This window comes from Limulus polyphemus, unplaced genomic scaffold (assembly GCF_000517525.1).
Source record: "Limulus polyphemus unplaced genomic scaffold, Limulus_polyphemus-2.1.2 Scaffold136, whole genome shotgun sequence".
NCBI classification, from domain to species: domain Eukaryota; kingdom Metazoa; phylum Arthropoda; class Merostomata; order Xiphosura; family Limulidae; genus Limulus; species Limulus polyphemus.
Window position 1 is genome coordinate 287,462 of NW_013665746.1, and position 18,246 is coordinate 305,707.

The 18,246-nt window shown below is 32.1% G+C and overlaps 1 protein-coding gene across 3 annotated transcripts in view; it reads right to left on the reverse strand.

The window, feature by feature from the left end:
- Nucleotides 1–18,246, reverse strand: part of LOC106474150 — a 143,966-nt gene that overhangs the window by 101,817 nt on the left and 23,903 nt on the right. For 2 of the 3 annotated variants that reach the window (XM_013934843.2, XM_022379416.1), the window contains exon 2: nt 3,273–3,460. The gene's annotated coding sequence lies outside the window, so the exon portion shown is untranslated. Of the gene's footprint in view, nt 1–3,272; nt 3,461–13,972; nt 14,115–18,246 lie in introns of all 3 variants that reach the window. The other variant, XM_022379413.1, reaches the window with a different exon arrangement.

Sequence of the window (18,246 nt, forward strand, 5' to 3'; positions counted from 1 at the left end):
GATTTCTTACTGTTCTGGTTAGACAGATTACGACCAGGTAACCACTGCCTTTTAAGACGGGTGCTTGTTGCAAACGGATTTCATCTGACCAATCTACCAAGGCTCCTATCTTCACGTTGGGTTGTTACAGATGGTCGACCAGATTGAGGACGGTCCTTAACATTCTGGGTGGCAACATGTTTTCTGACCAAACTGCTGATCACTGTGTAATGATAGCCAAGCTGTCTACCTATCGCCTTGTAGGACATACCAGCGGAATTCATGCCAATAATTTGAGGCGCAGAGATGGCCATTCTTACTTAAAATGATATTTTGCATTCAGAAATTCGGGACTTAAATACGGATTTGATGCACGAGAAAATAGTGCATATTGGACGTGAAGAAGGGAGCAAGTTGCACGTGGGGAAAATAAACGAGCCTGATTTAAATGTCACACCTGAACGCTCACATCCTTTTAATTATGTTTGAAATTATGAACATTGCTCAACATCATGAAAATTAAACCTTATTTTCAATTAGCAATCCTGAAAAATATTTGGGGGTGGTTAACTTTTTTCCAGGTGTATATATACGATATGAAATGTAAATTTTTTCTATGATTTAAGTAATGGAAAATACTACTTCGAATAACATTTAATTAATTTTGAAATGTGCTAGCAACAGGACGGTCCAGTATGATAATCGCTAGGCCTCACTAGGCCCAATAATGAATCATATAAGTATATTGTGTACTGCTATAACTATTAGAAAGAAATTTATTGAAATAAAAACAAATTAAAGGAGATTTAATTTTAGCATTCTATGACAGAAGTATGTGTTTACGAACAGATTAGTTAGATTTACGACTTGAGAAGCTCCGTGTTTTTTATTTTAGTCACTTATGAAATCATAAAGCAAATTTTTGTAAGAGAATGCCTTTCCATGAATGAGCAGAAATTGAATAAAAAATTGTGGTGTACAGAAAATTGCAAATAATTTTATTCTTATAAACGTTCAATGTTTTAATTGGCAATTAATTGGTCTGGGGTAATTATCATATTCAGAAACTTTGCAGGAAGTTAAACTGAGCTAATTTTGATATTTAATGCAAGTGTTTTGAGTTAGTATTTCTTATAAACATGGGCGGGCTGTCCATAACAGCGGTCCGTGCAATCACCGGGCCAGTCTATCAGTTTTCACTGAGGGCTGGACTATTATTATAAACTGAAATTAAATTGTTAGTTACTTTAGTATAACGTTCTGATTTTAAAGCTCTGCATACAATTGTTACTTCTTCCCCCCAAGAGGCTAAGCCAGTACAATAACCAAATTACTGGGCCACTACGACCCCTTACCAAATTTGCCCTGTTTATGAAGATGCTTTCTGTTTAGAAACTGATAAATGAGCGGTTAAAACTGCCAGTGAAAAGGTTACTAACTATCACGTGAAGGCAATGCGTTGAGTATGAACTTAGGAGAGAGTAAGCTGTGGATGTAATTGACAATTAACTATCACGTGAAGGCAATGCGTTGAGTATGAACTTAGGAGAGAGTAAGCTGTGGATGTAATTGACAATTATTATAATTCCAAGAGCTTTTGTACTTTTTTGGCATATCTTCAGCTACAGAATGGTTGCTTTAACAAATAAAAAAGTTATCAAAAAGCTGTTACGTAGTGTTTCACAAACGTTGTGACCAGTTTTTTTTTTAATGCTTCATTCAAACTCTTCCAATAGCACCAACTGCATGTTACCAGGCAAAGACAAAATTTATAGGCATCCTTCACAGCAGAATTTGGAGAACTATTTTTTTCATTGCGAACACATTCAATAAATTCCTGGAATGAACTTCATGTCATAACATAAAACACTTGAGTTTAGAACGATAGAATAATTTACAGGGAAAATCCGAAGAAAAAAAACGTTTCAAAAGTATATTCTTCTCAACGAAGTTGGTTTATAATTCACTTATACTTAATTCGATTAACGTTTATTCAACAGTTCTCACTACCCTCATCAAGGTTCAGCATCCAAGAAATGTTATCAAAAAGTAATTATATATATATATATAGCTAAGATAAACTAGAAATGATTATCTTGAACAAATAAGATTTTAAATGACTTAAGGAGATATGTAACCGAAAACTTATACTTTCTGTACTGTAAATGTGCCGCGAAAGTTCGTGTCATTACTTTTAAAATAACATTAGTTTAACATTACACTAATGAAATGAAGCTTTAAATTTTGAACGTAACAAACTCTATATCAAGTCGGTACAGCACTTTGAAACATTTTAGATTTCATTATAAAATTAAATATCTTACCTTAAGTAAAAAATGGCTGTTGCATTTTTCTTTTTGAAATATTTTTCCAATAGAATTTAATGAAGTTTCATCAAATTGTATTGAACGTTTTAAGAAAAAAAAATATAGCATGTCTTTTCACTATATCTACTATCTACCTATATTCAGCATTGAATGATGTATCGTTCTAAAGATAATTTTCCTTATAATTGTCCTTAAGAGCCAACTTAAAACAAATGCGCGATTTGGTGACAGTATTACTTTCAGACGATTGTGTTATCAGCTTAGCCTTTCCATTGCAGTACTACTTTGAAAACGAAGTGTTTATAGTAATTTTGACTTTGGGACGGGTCTAAACGTCTTTTTCAAATAAACTTCCGATTCCAGATACTGGTTTAAGTAACTTTGCACATTATTCTTCTTGGTTTTATCTGAAGGAGTTTTAAAGTATTAAAAGATTCACGAATGTCTTCAACTAACACGTAGTTTTCTCTGTGTTATTCAGTGAAAATCTCTTAAAGAAATAACATAAATTTTTATCTGTCTGGATAGACTATACGGTTGATTGAAGAAGGCTCTGTTTTGATTGACTCTAGTGTGGACTAGGAAATGCTCTATTTCGATAAACTACAACATTAACTAGAACAGGCTCTGTTTGGCTAGACCATAGAGCTGACTGGAGAAAGTTTTGTTTGGATAGATTATAAAACTGGCCGAAGAAACTTCACAAATTCATAGTTTCTAAAAAACTAGTAGTGATTTATCTAAAAATATTATAAACCACAATTTTAAAAGTTAGCAGTTGTAGTACGTTGGAAACCCCTGATAATTTTATCAAGAAAAAAAAACTAATTAAAAATATATGAAGAAGTTGAAATAGAATAACTTTATCTCTTTATTTAATCATTGTGTGCACATATAAACTAAATATTTTATCTCAGAATATTATTAGCAAAGACGCTTATCGATAAATATTAGCAAGTGCCTTACCTATAACCAATAGCTTGTTCGTTGGGAAGATATGTGTGTCCACTACCTTCGTCAATCTGCTTGTCACAAACAACGTGTCTAGCTTATTAACTAAACCAATTTCTCTGAAATTAAAGCAATGTTTAACGGGCCTGATCAGAAAATGCTAGTATTCCCACCAGTGCCTACAGACTCTGCTATGATGATATCTAGAAACAAAAAATATAAAATAAATCATCAAAAATAAGCAAAAAAGATGTTGTAAATCATTATTCTTTCAGTTATTCTTAAGTTAATTTTTTTCAATTACAAAAAAAAATTAATAACAATGCAAATATTTAAGAAATAACACATTTTAAGTTCAATTTAAAGAATTGAAAAATATTGTTTTTGGAGGTATTAATATTAAAAATGTAAAATTAATTCAATGCTCTTTGGTTGTCTGTACATCTTAATATATAGATAACAAAATGTTTCTATGGCCTTAAAAATTGCACTAGGTCCATCAACGACACAATATCCGAATCAAGTTTCCCTTTTGCAATAACAGGTAAGACTAAATCTTGTTGAATGGTTATATTGGCCAAATATTAAGTTTTTATAGCCTTTGCTCTACATGAAATGCAAAAAGGTGTTCTTTAAAAAGCTATATTTTGATAATAAATCCTCCCATTCCACACTCTGCAAAGTATTAACAAATATAGACAAAACATTGTTAAAGTATATTTAGGCAGTACGTTCAGTTTGTTTATGAATCAGTTTTCTATGGACTTCTCCTACCATTTTTTCTTGCTTTCGAAACAACGTTTCGGTTTCCATCCTGATAAAATCTCAGCATGGAGTCTGAGATATCGTCTCGAAATCAAGAAAAACAGCAAACCTTAAACTTGCTGTGTAAGTAAAGTACAAATCGCCACATTTACAGTTAACTATTTTTATCTCATGTTATTACTCTTATATCGTAGCAACTTTTTCTATCTTCTTCAGTTGACAAAGTTCGAACTCCTTGGGTGAGTAACGACTATAAGAAGAACCCTCAAAGGACCAAGCCACTTGTGAAAGAAATATTTTTTACTTAAAGAAACAACTTTGCTCTGTGACCAAGAAACACGTATAAGAGAAAGTATTTCCAAGACTGCATTATTTTATTAGCACGTTAAAACAGAAAGGTTTAAACGACAGGCTGTGAGATTAGAGCGTCGACTAACAATGAAAAATCACACCAGACCTAGCTTAGTTTGAGACGTGTTATTGTTATCATACACTGAAGAACAATACTACAGTATCTCTCACAACATACACATCCATGCTATTATCACTCTAACAAATATAAACACCTAGGTGTATACGTAACTATGATAGAGTCGTGTCTTTCTTCCTATCTACTAACATAGGTCAGCAGAAAATTATGCATTGGTAACAATACTTGATTAACAAGATGGATGATTATTTAGCTTTTAGCTTAGATGAGACTGTTTCTCGTCACATTGGCATTAAGGTTCGTGAAAATGTAATGAAAACATACTGTATTAGGGATAAACCATTTATTTGTTTGGACTGGTCCAAATCACTTCATCATTCTCAGCCTTTGGAATTTCTTTGCTTTTGCTATATATAGAAGTAACCTGCCAAATATATCGATCAGTGGAGAGTTGGAGCTCTGTTGAAATGCAGCAACGTAAGCAATTCTGCTGCTATAAACGCTGATGAAAAAAAAAAACTGGAAAAGGCAATATATATATATATAAGCTTTAGGGTGGGAGTTACTATGGGAGTTTACAAGAAACAGTAATAAAGCTGGAAAGTGAGGAGACGGTGGTGTCTGACAGTTGGTTGGATATTGGTAAGAACTTCTGTTGATGCACAGCTAAAAAATACTACTTAAAATATTTGGACTAGAGAAGAGCATTTCTGCGTGCAGCAGTATTATGTATAAAATGGGCTAAAACAGATTTTGATTAATAAAAAATTGGGAAATTTTGCTTATAATTTCCATTTATGTGTAGACAAAGCTCAACTATAATGATAAAAACATTTATGAATTTTTTCTTGTAGAATTTCAAAGACAGTGTTTTCTGAAGTCTGTGTTCACAGTCTCGTTACAGAAGTCAAATTCAAAGAAAATAGAACGCTTTATTAATTCAACTGGGAACTAATTAATTTTCAGTTTTGGTTGAATACGATGACATCAAAATATATTCAAACACACTCAAACACGAACGTTTTGATAAATATTCGAATTAAATAAAGTTACCAAAGATTGATATCTATGAACTTCTATTAAAATTACAAAAAGAAAATGATTTTTTTGTCATCAGTAGGTAAAAGTCAACCTTTAAGTTTCTGTGATATATTTCTTTTACCTGAAAAAATTCTCATAACGCTGCTTTATAGCATATTTTTTTATTTTAAATAATTTGGTACCGGGAGTTAACCAATCATTTAATGGAATTATATTTATAATGATCAGAGCCAAATAAAAAACAATACCTGTACCTCAAAACTGAATTACTTCGTGGACATATGTAGAGTTTTTTTGTTTTTTGTCGAAAGGAATATAAACTTTCACCAGAGGGAGTTAAGAAGTTCATGTCAGGATTAAATATTGTAATTTCTCTTCCAGTACAAACGAACCAGTAAACACAGACTTGATAAATTGTTAAGACTACATATTCTTTAAAATTGCTAGTAACAGATGCTCTATAAGGAAGATCAATCATTAGTCTTAGGACTCTCTTTTGTAATAACCAGACTGGTCTTAATGCACAGAAATTTGTACCCCATGCATTTATACAGCAAGTCGTTTGACTATAAAAGATGGCGTAATAAATTTGATAAAATGCTCGAAGTGGAAAAACTTTCTTGCACCATGTCATAATATATACTATTCTAGCAAGTTTTTTGGGTGTTATTTCTATTTATCTATCCCATTTAAGGTTGTTCTAAATAATAACTCCAAGAATCTTAATTGAATCAACTCTGGATGAAGCATTTCCGTTCACTTTCAAATCGGTATTAATCTGTTCCCTTGAAATAATTTCTGTTTCGTGTTTATAGTTCGGTAAAATGTTTACACTTTTCATAACACTTATACGGTCAGTAATTCACTATACTTAACCTTTCGTTTTCTGATGTATCCGTCTTATCAGAAATAAGACTCGTGTGATAAGCGCTGGGCTTCTGCGAAATATAACTGAATACAAAATATAAATATTTATTAGTCAAAGGACGCTTTTATTCATGTTTCGATAAAGAATTGTTTGTTTGTGTATAACTGCAAAGTTAAACAATGGGTTTTCGTCGCTGTGCCTATCGCGGGTATCGAGCCTCGATTTTTAGCGCAAGTCCTCATGTTTAACGTTGAGTCACTGGGGGTATTCCTTGAAGGAAAACTCAATACAAATAACAACATTCACGCGTTAATAAAACATTATTTTCAGATTTCATAACAAAGTTTTATACTTTTTTTAATGAATAGTTATTTTTAAGTATTAAAATTGGATTTATGAGTGGTTTAATGAAGGATTATTTTGTCTTCCTGTAAACTATACTCTAAAAAAAATTTTAATTTAAAGAACGAACTTGTGCAGTATGTTTTATGATACGGGTACAAGAATTTCCTTTCAGAGAATGGAGTTTGTTTTCAAAATGTAATTAACGCATCATTCCTTCCACCAAATTCAGAACATGGCACAAAACAATATAACTAGGTAATGTGAAATATAAACAAAGTGCAAAATAACATCTTTAAAACTGTATATAAACATAATATATAACTTTAAAGAAACGGAACATCCAAATAACGCTTCTAGTTACCACTTCCACATTCTTTAATTTATCCCTTTGAGTTAATTATGTAAGGTATTAATAACACGGTATATGTTACACATTGTTTGGGCCTGAATATTGCTGTTGTTGTTTTTCTAATGGTAAGTTCAAACTCCATTCTTGGGTGAAAGACGTGACATAACTTTTAGATTTTTCGTCTTCCTTCCCATACTATTATTGTTTCGGCTAACTGATCTCAAGTTTTAATATTTTCAGAACTAAAATGATTTGTGTTTGTTTTAAATGTTTTCGTATTAAATACTATTTTTTCATTGACAGAGATATTAAAATTCGACGACTTTAGTCCCCGGTGGGTCAGCAATAAGCTTATGGACTCACAGTACTAAAGTCCGGGGTTTAGTTCCCCACTATGGACAGAGCGCAGATACCCCATTGTGCAGCTTTGCGGTAAAAACAACAACACAAAACACTCACACACAAAAGAAAACAATAAACAACGATTTTAAATCATAGGAAATAACTAATAATCGATATCATTATTTATTAACTAAGTCTTCTTCACAACCTTCATTAAATATTTGTATTATTTGCCATAAAGTGTTTTTACAGACGATGTAGAGGACGCTAATAATTCAAGATAATATTTCACATGTTAGCAATATCATGCCTTTTTCATGGATATTGATATTTATGAACGGGCATATTTGATTAAAATAATCAGACCTTTATGAACAGAGTGTTTTGTATTAACTGATTTAGTTTTTGTTAGTCTGTCTTTTATTCAAAGCTGGAAAGAGGGATGTATGGGATGATTTCTTACAAATTATTGAATTTCCTAGTAATGGTATTTTAGTTCTACTGTGTTATCGAACCATAGAGGAGAGTAATATAATTCCACTATATCAATGTAATATTTATATTCTGTCGCTAGGTTTATTACCTGAGTTACATTATAAAGGATAAGATTTGAAATTTTTAGATATATAATTTGGACTTCTTATCTTCGTAATTGGCAATATGCGATTACTGTCATGCCCACAGCCAGCCGTGAATGATTAATGTCAGGATAGCTTCGAACGTTCTGAGTTTAAGCGCCAACTCAGTCTTACCTATTTTCATTATTGTTTTCCAGTTACGAGCATGAATGGTTTTCATCTTCAATTGAAAAGTTATTTGAAGAAACTTCATATTTCCAGCTCCTCTTGGAAGCTATTTCCGCGGTTAACTACCTCCAAGTTTATATCTTTTGCATTTGTTCTCCAACTGTTATGAAATTTGTTTTTTGAATGGATTTATGATTGAGCCTATGGATATATAGATTGCACTCCGTAAAGACTCTCTGCAGAGTTATATGTTGCAATGTCATCCCAAAGTTATTCAGTTGGATTGAGATCCGGTGATGATACTTGCCAAGAAGAATTTCTGAGCTCACTGCCATGATCTTTGAACTAATGACGGAGGGAAGAAGCACAGCATTGTTAGATGAACATGATGACGGAGGGAAGAATTGCAGCATTGTTTGGTAAACAAGATCAGCAAACAGCAACAACAAACCGATACACTCTGAATATTGTTCTAAAATGAAAATTCAGGGCCTACAAATGTGTAATGTTTCCTATTTTCTCACTTTAACGTCAGTACAGAAATAAACGGTCAAATGCGACTCACCAGACCATATCACACACTTTCAACCATTCATTGTCCAAAGTTTGCGCTCTTAAGCACTACTTAAAACCTTACCATTACGTTGATACTTGAGATAAGCGACCTATGGACAGGTTCTTAGTTGCTATGTAACAGTTTTTCTAATTTCCTTTGCATCGCGTGATAATATTGGAGGCTGTCAAATTCTGACTTCCCTTGAAGGAATTAGTCACTTATCACACTGTGTGATGACTGTCGTACTTCATAAACCTCTCCTATCGACGTTTTTATTTTGTCAGCCACCAGCGGTTGAAGCCTACAGTTTTTCTAGTGCCAGATCTATTACCCTTTGAGTGCCACTATCGATAGATTCTTATGACATTCAACAACCACTCACAGAAATAGTCTTTGATAACGACATTCCTACTCTTTTAGAAGTTGAGGACATTCTTTCTGTTACACTACGGTTTGTAGACTAATTCTGATAATGACCAAATCTTTGTATTTACAAGGCTAAAGGAATCACTTGGTACATTACTTTATCATTCTGTTTACACATGCAAATAAACTGAGTGTTTAATAAGTGTGTTTGAGAGAGTCCTAACAAAGTGACCAGCCAATATATATTCTTATTGTAGAATTTCGAACACTCCTCTGAAAATACTATGAATAATTATATAATACTAAATCATATATTTGTTGTTTTATAAACTTCATCAATTATGCTATCAAATGTGTTTGCTATGATGTAAATATTTGAGCAATACTTTATTTGTAGATAATTATTAGAATTTGTCAAATTTGCTAACTAATTTTTGCCAGTATGTTTTCTCAACTACATACTCTCATATACCGTTATTTATATCTATTTGCTGATTGGATATATTTTAAGTAAATCAGTTATTATATATATCTGGCATACCGTATTTTAAATATTATTAAAAGATTTTGATGATTTCAAAAGAATATATGATTTACATTCGAAACCAAAGCTCTTTATTCTGTATTTTATTAAACATTTTGAACTTTATTTTTCCATAACTTAGAAGTTTTTAATATTTACGAGTTGTGCCTGTTTTTAGTGACAGTTCCTGCATACTAATAGGCATTCTACAAACCTTATCTTCATACTTACCGCATAATCTACACATCAGTGGTATAATATTTTAAACTTTTGAATATATTAAAAAAAGAGAACGAAGACTTCTAGATTTTTCTTCAAGATTTTTAATTTTTAAAAGACTTCTTTTGGTACAAGTTCTGCAAAAAGTTTATCGCTGTTTTGTGTAGATATCACTGATATCAAAAAACAACAACCAGAGAAACGATTTGTGTCTGAATATAAACACAGGTTAAATAATGACAAAATTTACATTTAAAACTAAAATGATAAAAATTTCTTTGAGGATGTTTTTTTTTTCAATCTATTTTTCTCGCTGCTAGACTCTATTCTCTGTTGCAGTGAGTTTTAACTTGGTGCGCGTTTCAGTAATGAACTTTATCTGTTACCGACTTTTTTCCATATTTCAACAAGCTTTGAAAGTATAGTATATGTAACTTTTACCTATACACATACGGGTTACTTTTTTTAAACAGCTATTCCATAATTAAACTTGTAAGCATGTGACTCTTATTTGTGCTATTTTCAAGGAAAAACTATAACCATATCTTTACTGACTAAACCATTACTTATTATTTCATAAGAGTGTGTTTAACAAACGTTTTGTGTATGATTGAAACACAGTGTCAACCAAAAGTAACATATATTTCTGCAATTCCCATGTAATATATATCTAAATGGACTTGGTACAGAGCAAAAGAAATATTTACACAACATTTTTACTGCTTTTAATAGTTATATCTATTTAAAACTATAATGTAACGAATAACATATAAAGAGGAATGAAGTGAACAACTGTTCGTGACAACGAACAATAGTAGTACAAGATTTGTTCAATCAGCTCAAATTGAGAAGTTTGAAGTAGTGAGATGCTTTTTTCATTAGATACTCATTCTCATATATATGTACTGTTCTCACAAGTCTGCTCTTCGAGGGGTCCTAGTTGTCATGTTATAATGTGGTATAGTATTTCCTCTGACCTTTGAGGTATCTTCTGAACTACTTTTTGTCAGGTGTTTAATCCATTTATACACATTATTGATATCAAAGCTGGACCAGCAGGTGAATACTGAAAGGCTCTGGTTTAATTGTTAGAATTAATCTCTTCAGGTGATTTTAAAATGTTCTGTAGCGTGAGGCCCAGACTTTGAGCGAGTCATTCCAAGATGTATTCTGATATGCATGGACATTTAAAATTTCAGAAACTTTATATATTCTTTCCACTGTGCAAGATGAAAATCACACCACAACTTCCCCACCACAATCTTTCACAGGTGGTATAACATAACCATGGATGACTTGCATAGTGCTTGTTTCAATCACTTCAATATTATATGAGATGGCTCTCATCATTCTAAAACTATACGAAGTGGTTCTCGTTACTCTAAAACTACACGAAGTGGTTCTCGTTACTCTAAAACTATATGAAGTGGTTCTTATCACTCTAAAACTACAGGAAGGGGTTCTCATCACTCTAAAACTACAGGAAGGGGTTCTTATCACTCTAAAAGTATATGAAGTAGTTTTTCTCACTCTAAAAGTATGTGAAATGGTTCTCATCACTCTAAAACTATATGAAGTGGTTCTTATCACTCTAAAAGTATATGAAGTGGTTTTTTATCACTCTAAAAGTATGTGAAATGGTTCTCATCACTCTAAAACTATATGAAGTGGTTCTTATCACTCTAAAACTACACGAAGTGGTTCTTATCACTCTAAAACTATATGAAGTGGTTCTCATCACTATAAAACTACATGAAGTGGTTCTCATCACTATAAAACTAGATGAAGTGATTCTCATCACCCTTAAAAGTACATGAAGTAGTTCTCATCACTCTAAAAGTATATGAATTGGTTCTCATCTTTTCATAATTACATAACGTCATTCTCATCACTGTAAAACTACGTGTAGAGATTTTCGTCACTCTAAAACAAATGAAGTGGTTCTTATCACATTAAATTATTCTTATTTCATTCTTATTACATTATCGAGTTTTATAAAGAAACCTAAATAAAGTGGTTTTCATCTCTCCAATATTACATGAAGTGGTTTCTACCACTCCAAAACTATATGAAACGATTCTCATCTCTCCAGAACTCTTTGCAATGGCTCTCATCACAAAACCAAGATTATAGTGCTGATGGGCTTACGAAAAGCTAAACAGCTTCAAGCAGTATTAAATGTATTGTATGTTTTGCTTGTTCCAGTCTTCCTAAAATATCTACATTCGAAAATAGTGCGCTGTACAAACCTTACAGATCTCACTCATTTTCATAGTTGATATAATAAAGGTATATTGATTTGATGAAAAAAGTTATTTTTGGCATTCTTTTGCAATTTTCAAGGGTAAATACCTGTCACACTATGACAGAAGTCATACGATTATTAAATGTTGTACTACTATGTTTCTGACACTGTTAAATGTGTTAATTCATACTAGATAACACATGACGAAATACTACATTTATTTCACACTTAGAAACGGATTAGTAAGCGTACATATTAATGATTTATAGTTATCCTACAAAGATCAATTGTTGATCATTACGTATCACTTAAATTACATTTAAGTCGAACGTTTTTCCCTCCTTAGATTTTATTACTTTATTAACCTCAATTACTTTGATGTTATTTTAAGAGTCCAAATGTTCAGAAATAAAAAAAAACATTTTATTCTGTGTTTTTGTTCACAAACTACATCAAAGTACGCATTCAGAGCTTACACTGTAGATCAAAATAAATCTATCCTTTTTTCTCGCTGATCTTTCAACGTTACACAAGAGACAGATATTGATAGTGTCTGGAAGATGCGATGTCCTATCTCAGTGATGGTATTTGGTAAATTATGTTCTAAATCTCCATTTAGATAGAGAGAAAACAAACACATAGATACAAGAAGACACAATCGACCGATGGATGTATACAATTTCTGCTTATTTCTTTTTTATACAGATTTGGCTGTTTATTTTTTTTATGTTAACATAAGACTATTAAATCTATGTAGATACATATTCGAATAGGTACATAGACATGTTTATGCAGGTAGACTGATGAGGATTTAGAAAAATAAGTGAAGTACAAATGCATTTTCATCAATTTGAAGTTTTAACATGTCACGCCCTAAGACATCACATATTAGAGCAGTTTACTAATATATGTAGAAAACGCATACAAAAAGTATTATAATCTTAAACAATATTTCAACAATAGTAAATTAGTTTCAATAATTTGGGTTTAGTTTGTTTAGTTTCAAAAAGCAGGTTGTGTTTCTTTTGGAAATCTTTCTGACATCACCTAACATAAATGCACGAATAGACTGTAATTAGACTAAATACTCAATTAAGAATAACAACAACAAAATGCAGCTACAATGTATCCAAACTAAGAATATAAATATAGAAAGGACATTTTTTGTTTATTTGTTTTTAGAGCAAAGCCACATTGAACAATCTTCTGTGTCCCATAGCGGGGAGTCGAACCCAGGATGTTTAGCGTTGTAAGTTGGTAGACTTCACCTGTTCTACCGTGGAACATAGACAGGAGAAAGACAAAATATGTGATTACAACTTTTCTCCCCTCTCTTCCTCACACACCGAATAATTTATGCTTTCAAATTTTTAATAAAACAGCTTAAAAATTATATTTATGTATAGAGTTGAATACGTTATATTAAACCGATTTTCAATATGCAAATCATGAACCGCTTGGTGATCGCAACAGATATAAAATCGCGGAGGAACGCAATGTATAGAATTATATTTTGACATCGTTTAATTTCATAGGAAATGTGATGCCACCAAAAATTGGTCGCTTTTGCGAAGGGTGTGTAACAGCTCTTTCTGACGCATAATAATCATACACTCTTAAAGATGTGTTCAGATCAGGGATTTAGAATTTCTAAGGCGGGGACATGCCTTGTTCTTAATGACATTGGTAAACAAATGCATATGGATCAACTTGTGGAACGAGGACCACTCATAAAGAGCCCTACGATAAGTCTTACACCAAATGTGGTAAGAAAAGAGCCGCGTCTTATAACGGGTAAGAACCATCCAAGTGGGCCAGGCAACATAATAAAGACGAATCCTTGTCTCGAAACGAAGCTAATAAGAGATGTTCAACCAAGATAAGGCTTAGAATCATACCTTCCGTTCAATCATCACATACCTCAAGGAGCTGGAGGATAAATCGGATATTCATGCTATTCCTTATGAAGACGTATCGATCAAGTAGCCAGACGCAGCAGCAATGGATTTCTGGATGATCAGAGTGTTCAAATGAGCACTGGAAAATTGCCGTCTCTGTACACCTGATGGAATATGGAATACTATCAATTAATATTGATGATCTTTAACCATAACCACCTTAAGACGAAGCCTTTTGCAATATAAACTACACTGCGGGGCTATTATCAAGATGTACGGTCATCAGATAGAACATGACGGGACAGTAACGACGTGGTGAGGCTCCTAGATCGTTTTAATATTTCAGTATAACGTCCTCAACCACTGTATGTGTACATGAAGCCAGTTAATATTAACGCTCGATACTCACATCTTGACCATATTATCTATGAAGTCCTAAAATACATATTAAGGCCTGAGAATCGCTCTCCTTTGTTATATCGTTTATGAATTGTACCAAACCTCCTCACAATACACATCAGTTGCAATAAGCGTTATACTCGCTTTTAATTGTAGTTTAAACAAATACTCCTTACTTTTGTCACCTTGTCATTATCAGGAGAAGGTTTGTTGAAATCTGTGAAAGACGGTAACCAAGAATAGACGGACAGGCATACAAAAGTATAGAAAAACATACACACAGATACAGAAATAAATTGACAGACAAAATATAGATAGATACATAAAAATAAACAGACGGATAGTTAATGAATGACATTAATAAAATACGTAAAATAACATCCCTTAAACAAATCTTTGTGATTGTTTGACACGTAGAATATAGTATTCATTCAGTACTAAATGCAATAAAAATGCATAACTATATTTCTTCAACAAATTAAAATCTCAATGAATTTTTTCCGTTTTATCCAATCTGAGCTCTATAAGCTCAGACAAATTTATTATTCCCTTGGAAGAAGCGATAAAAAGATAGACCTTCGTATGTAGAAGAACCACTAGAATTCTACGCCACTGAAATGTGTACAACAAATCGTGAGTGACATTAATAATCTAAGTTAACTGAACCAGAAGTGCTGAATCACATCTACTGATTTCTATGGCAGCAATTATAAAAGAAAACAACAACTGAATTATTTTTATGTCTAATTTTCTTTATCTCTATGTGGAGACAAGAACAAAATCATAAAAAATAAACAAGCTACTATCTAAAGATAAGTAGCTTGTTTATTTCTTATGATTTTGTGCTTATTTACGTACAATGAGCTGATCGAGCGTAACAATTTTCGCTTATCTTGGGTTCTAAGGTTTCAAAGGAACCTGTAGCAACTCCGGAAATCAAACTCAGATGTATATTTATTTCTGCTGGTGTTTTAAACAGCATTTAATTTATTGAAACTAGGTTTTGAGAACACGAATAATTTTTCATTTACGTTATAAAAGCACCGATCAAAATGAAATTATATAATATAGAAAAATAATTTAATGACCTCGTGGTCGTAGTAAACCTAGTCTGTTAAAACCGAAAATTCCCAAAAGAGTTACACCCTAGACGTCCTGAAAATATGATAAAAATTGCATGGTGAATGTTACACTTAAAAGAAGGCAGTACCTTTTATTTACACCTAATATAATATCTATTTTCTCTCTAAGTAGGGGTGGCTTAATGTCTTGAAGAGGAATTGCCACACCTGTATATTATCCAGCTATGCCGAGCTTTGCTTGGCAGAATTATAATAAGTATAATAATTGAGGTACAGGTGTTCTTTACATATGTGCTATACACATTAAGCCATTTACATATGTGCTATACACATAAAGCCATACCGGTGCGGTAACTATCCAATATCAAGGAAAATTTTCTGCCAGTCTGTTGACGCATGCCCTCCTAAACATGTTGACCGATCCAGACCAAACTTGACATACTAATTTAGTAGCCCATACGCAAATCAAATTCATGCTAAGGTTTCCCATATGTTGAAAAATAAAATTATTTTATAAAATAACTCCTATATCGTTACTGCATTAACTATTGTAAATAGTTGAGTTTAAACAAAACTTACATCAACACCACAACAACATTCTACAAGTCAAAGATTATAAATAACATTTTTAGCATTTTGGCTTCTTTCCCATAATAACCACAATATACAGTAATAAAATATCCAGCTACAATGCGGAGAATAAAGATAATGCTACTGTTTAAAAGTTTCCCGTTCTTTTCTGATTCACAGCATTTAACTTCCGGTTAAAGTGTTTCCTAATTAAATTATTTTTAGGATATTTCTTAATTCTGAATGTAGAATATAGTTTGCTGTGGAAGCAAAATTCAAGATTATTACTCAGTTTAATGCATTAAAGTAGAAATCTACTGTGAAATGGACTGCTTTGAACAAGAAATGGCGCAACTGCTTTGCCATTTCTGCCAAGTTTCTTGACTCAACTTCTGCACTTGATCACTTTCGACCCACTTCCCCTATCTTACAACAATTTTTCTTGGAGAAGGAACGCTACTGGAAATCTTCATTTTAGCAAATTTGTGAATGTTTCCAAAAGACAAAAGATGGAGGAGCGCAGACTCCTTAAAATAACTTGGAAAACTTTTAAGGTAAAACATTTAAAGTGCACTACAAGAACTTCAAAAAGAAAGTCAATTATAGACTGAGAGTTCGCTTTTACTTGTAGACTTTCATCAAGGGTAGCGCTGGGTATGGAACGTGCTGCTCCAAAAGTGAGTCACATCTACTTAATATAGTTATATGCTTGAAAAGTTCATATATTACTAATCCTTCATTTCTTTTGTTGTAATTACCAGATAGTTCATCACTGATTCCTAAAAATTAAATATAACAATATGTTACTTCATTTATTAATTGTTTATGGTAATAGAAAACAAAAATGACAAAAAAAGGTAAAATATTGTTTACGTTAAACATAAATGGGTGTTCCCCGAGGAAGCCTTAAAACCTGATAGTTTGTTAAAGTCTCAAAACGAGCTTCCGTCTTCTATAATTTCTTCATGGATCGTTTGTTCCAACTCGCTCTTTGTAAAGGGAATGAATTACATACTAGTGTCTTCACATTCCCAGCCAGTTCTCTTTATTTTCATGAGAAAGCTCTGGGAACATATTTCGTGTTATTTTATTTAAAAAAAAATATTATGTAAATTCAGAGTATTCTATGAATAAAACTTAGTTCATTATTCAAGAAACCTTATTTATGGACCAGTGATTACGATAACAAATACTAAAAAAAAGTCTGTGTGTAAGATAATTGAGTAATCTGGTGAGAAGAGATTGGACTTTGCAATAATACAGGAATATTTATGGGCGTATTTGATGTGCTAGACGTTTGTTGAAAATTCACAAAATACCAAATCTAAAGGGTGTTTTCAAATTTATAAATAATTACTTCATACATTATTCGAAAATATAAATTTAATTTTACAGGATTAATAGAAAGCGTTTAAAATTCTTAGTATGGAAAGGAAGTTTTATATATTTGTGATTTAGGAGATATGGTGAAAGTGACTCGTAGTTTAATCAAATCATTGGTTCCTGTTTGCTACGCAGACAGTTAGTCAAAGTATGTATTTAAGAAAGGATAGAATTTTTACAACTAGATAAACATAGATCTTCGCCCTGTTTAATTAACTTTCAAACCCTGATATGACCTTAGAACAAGGACATATAAACAAATAAAAACACCCACACCTACTGCTTGGACAGAACAACCTTCTGACCTGTTTTTCATATGACCTAATAATATAGCTTAAAATATGACTGTATCTATTATATGGTGATTTATGGTACACCCCAATGTCAAACTTCTATGTTTGTTGTACAAAAGGTTGTCCATATAAGATAAAATAGGGCACATTTAATAAGAATAATGAATACAAGTTATAGTATTAAAAGTAATTTATATGTAGAGCTGACTTGGTTAATCTCAGGCTTCAGTTTGTATATGAACATATATGTTCACACAAACTGAGGCCAGAAATTAACGAAGTGAGTTCCGCATATAAATTACTTTTAGTACTATAAAATAGGGTATATCCTTTAATTACATTTTTAAGTGTAGTAAGCTACTGGACTATATAAACAATGAAATTATCCGAGTCAACATTACTAATTTTTTGCCCTAGAAGCCAGCACCAGACACAAAAATAGGAACAAAACCATGTTACCTGTTGATTTTTTATTAAAATTTCCAAATATACACCTGGAAAAAAGTTAAGCACCCCCGTGTTTTTTTCAAGTGATTCAGATTCAACGTTCTTGTGACTGATTATAAATT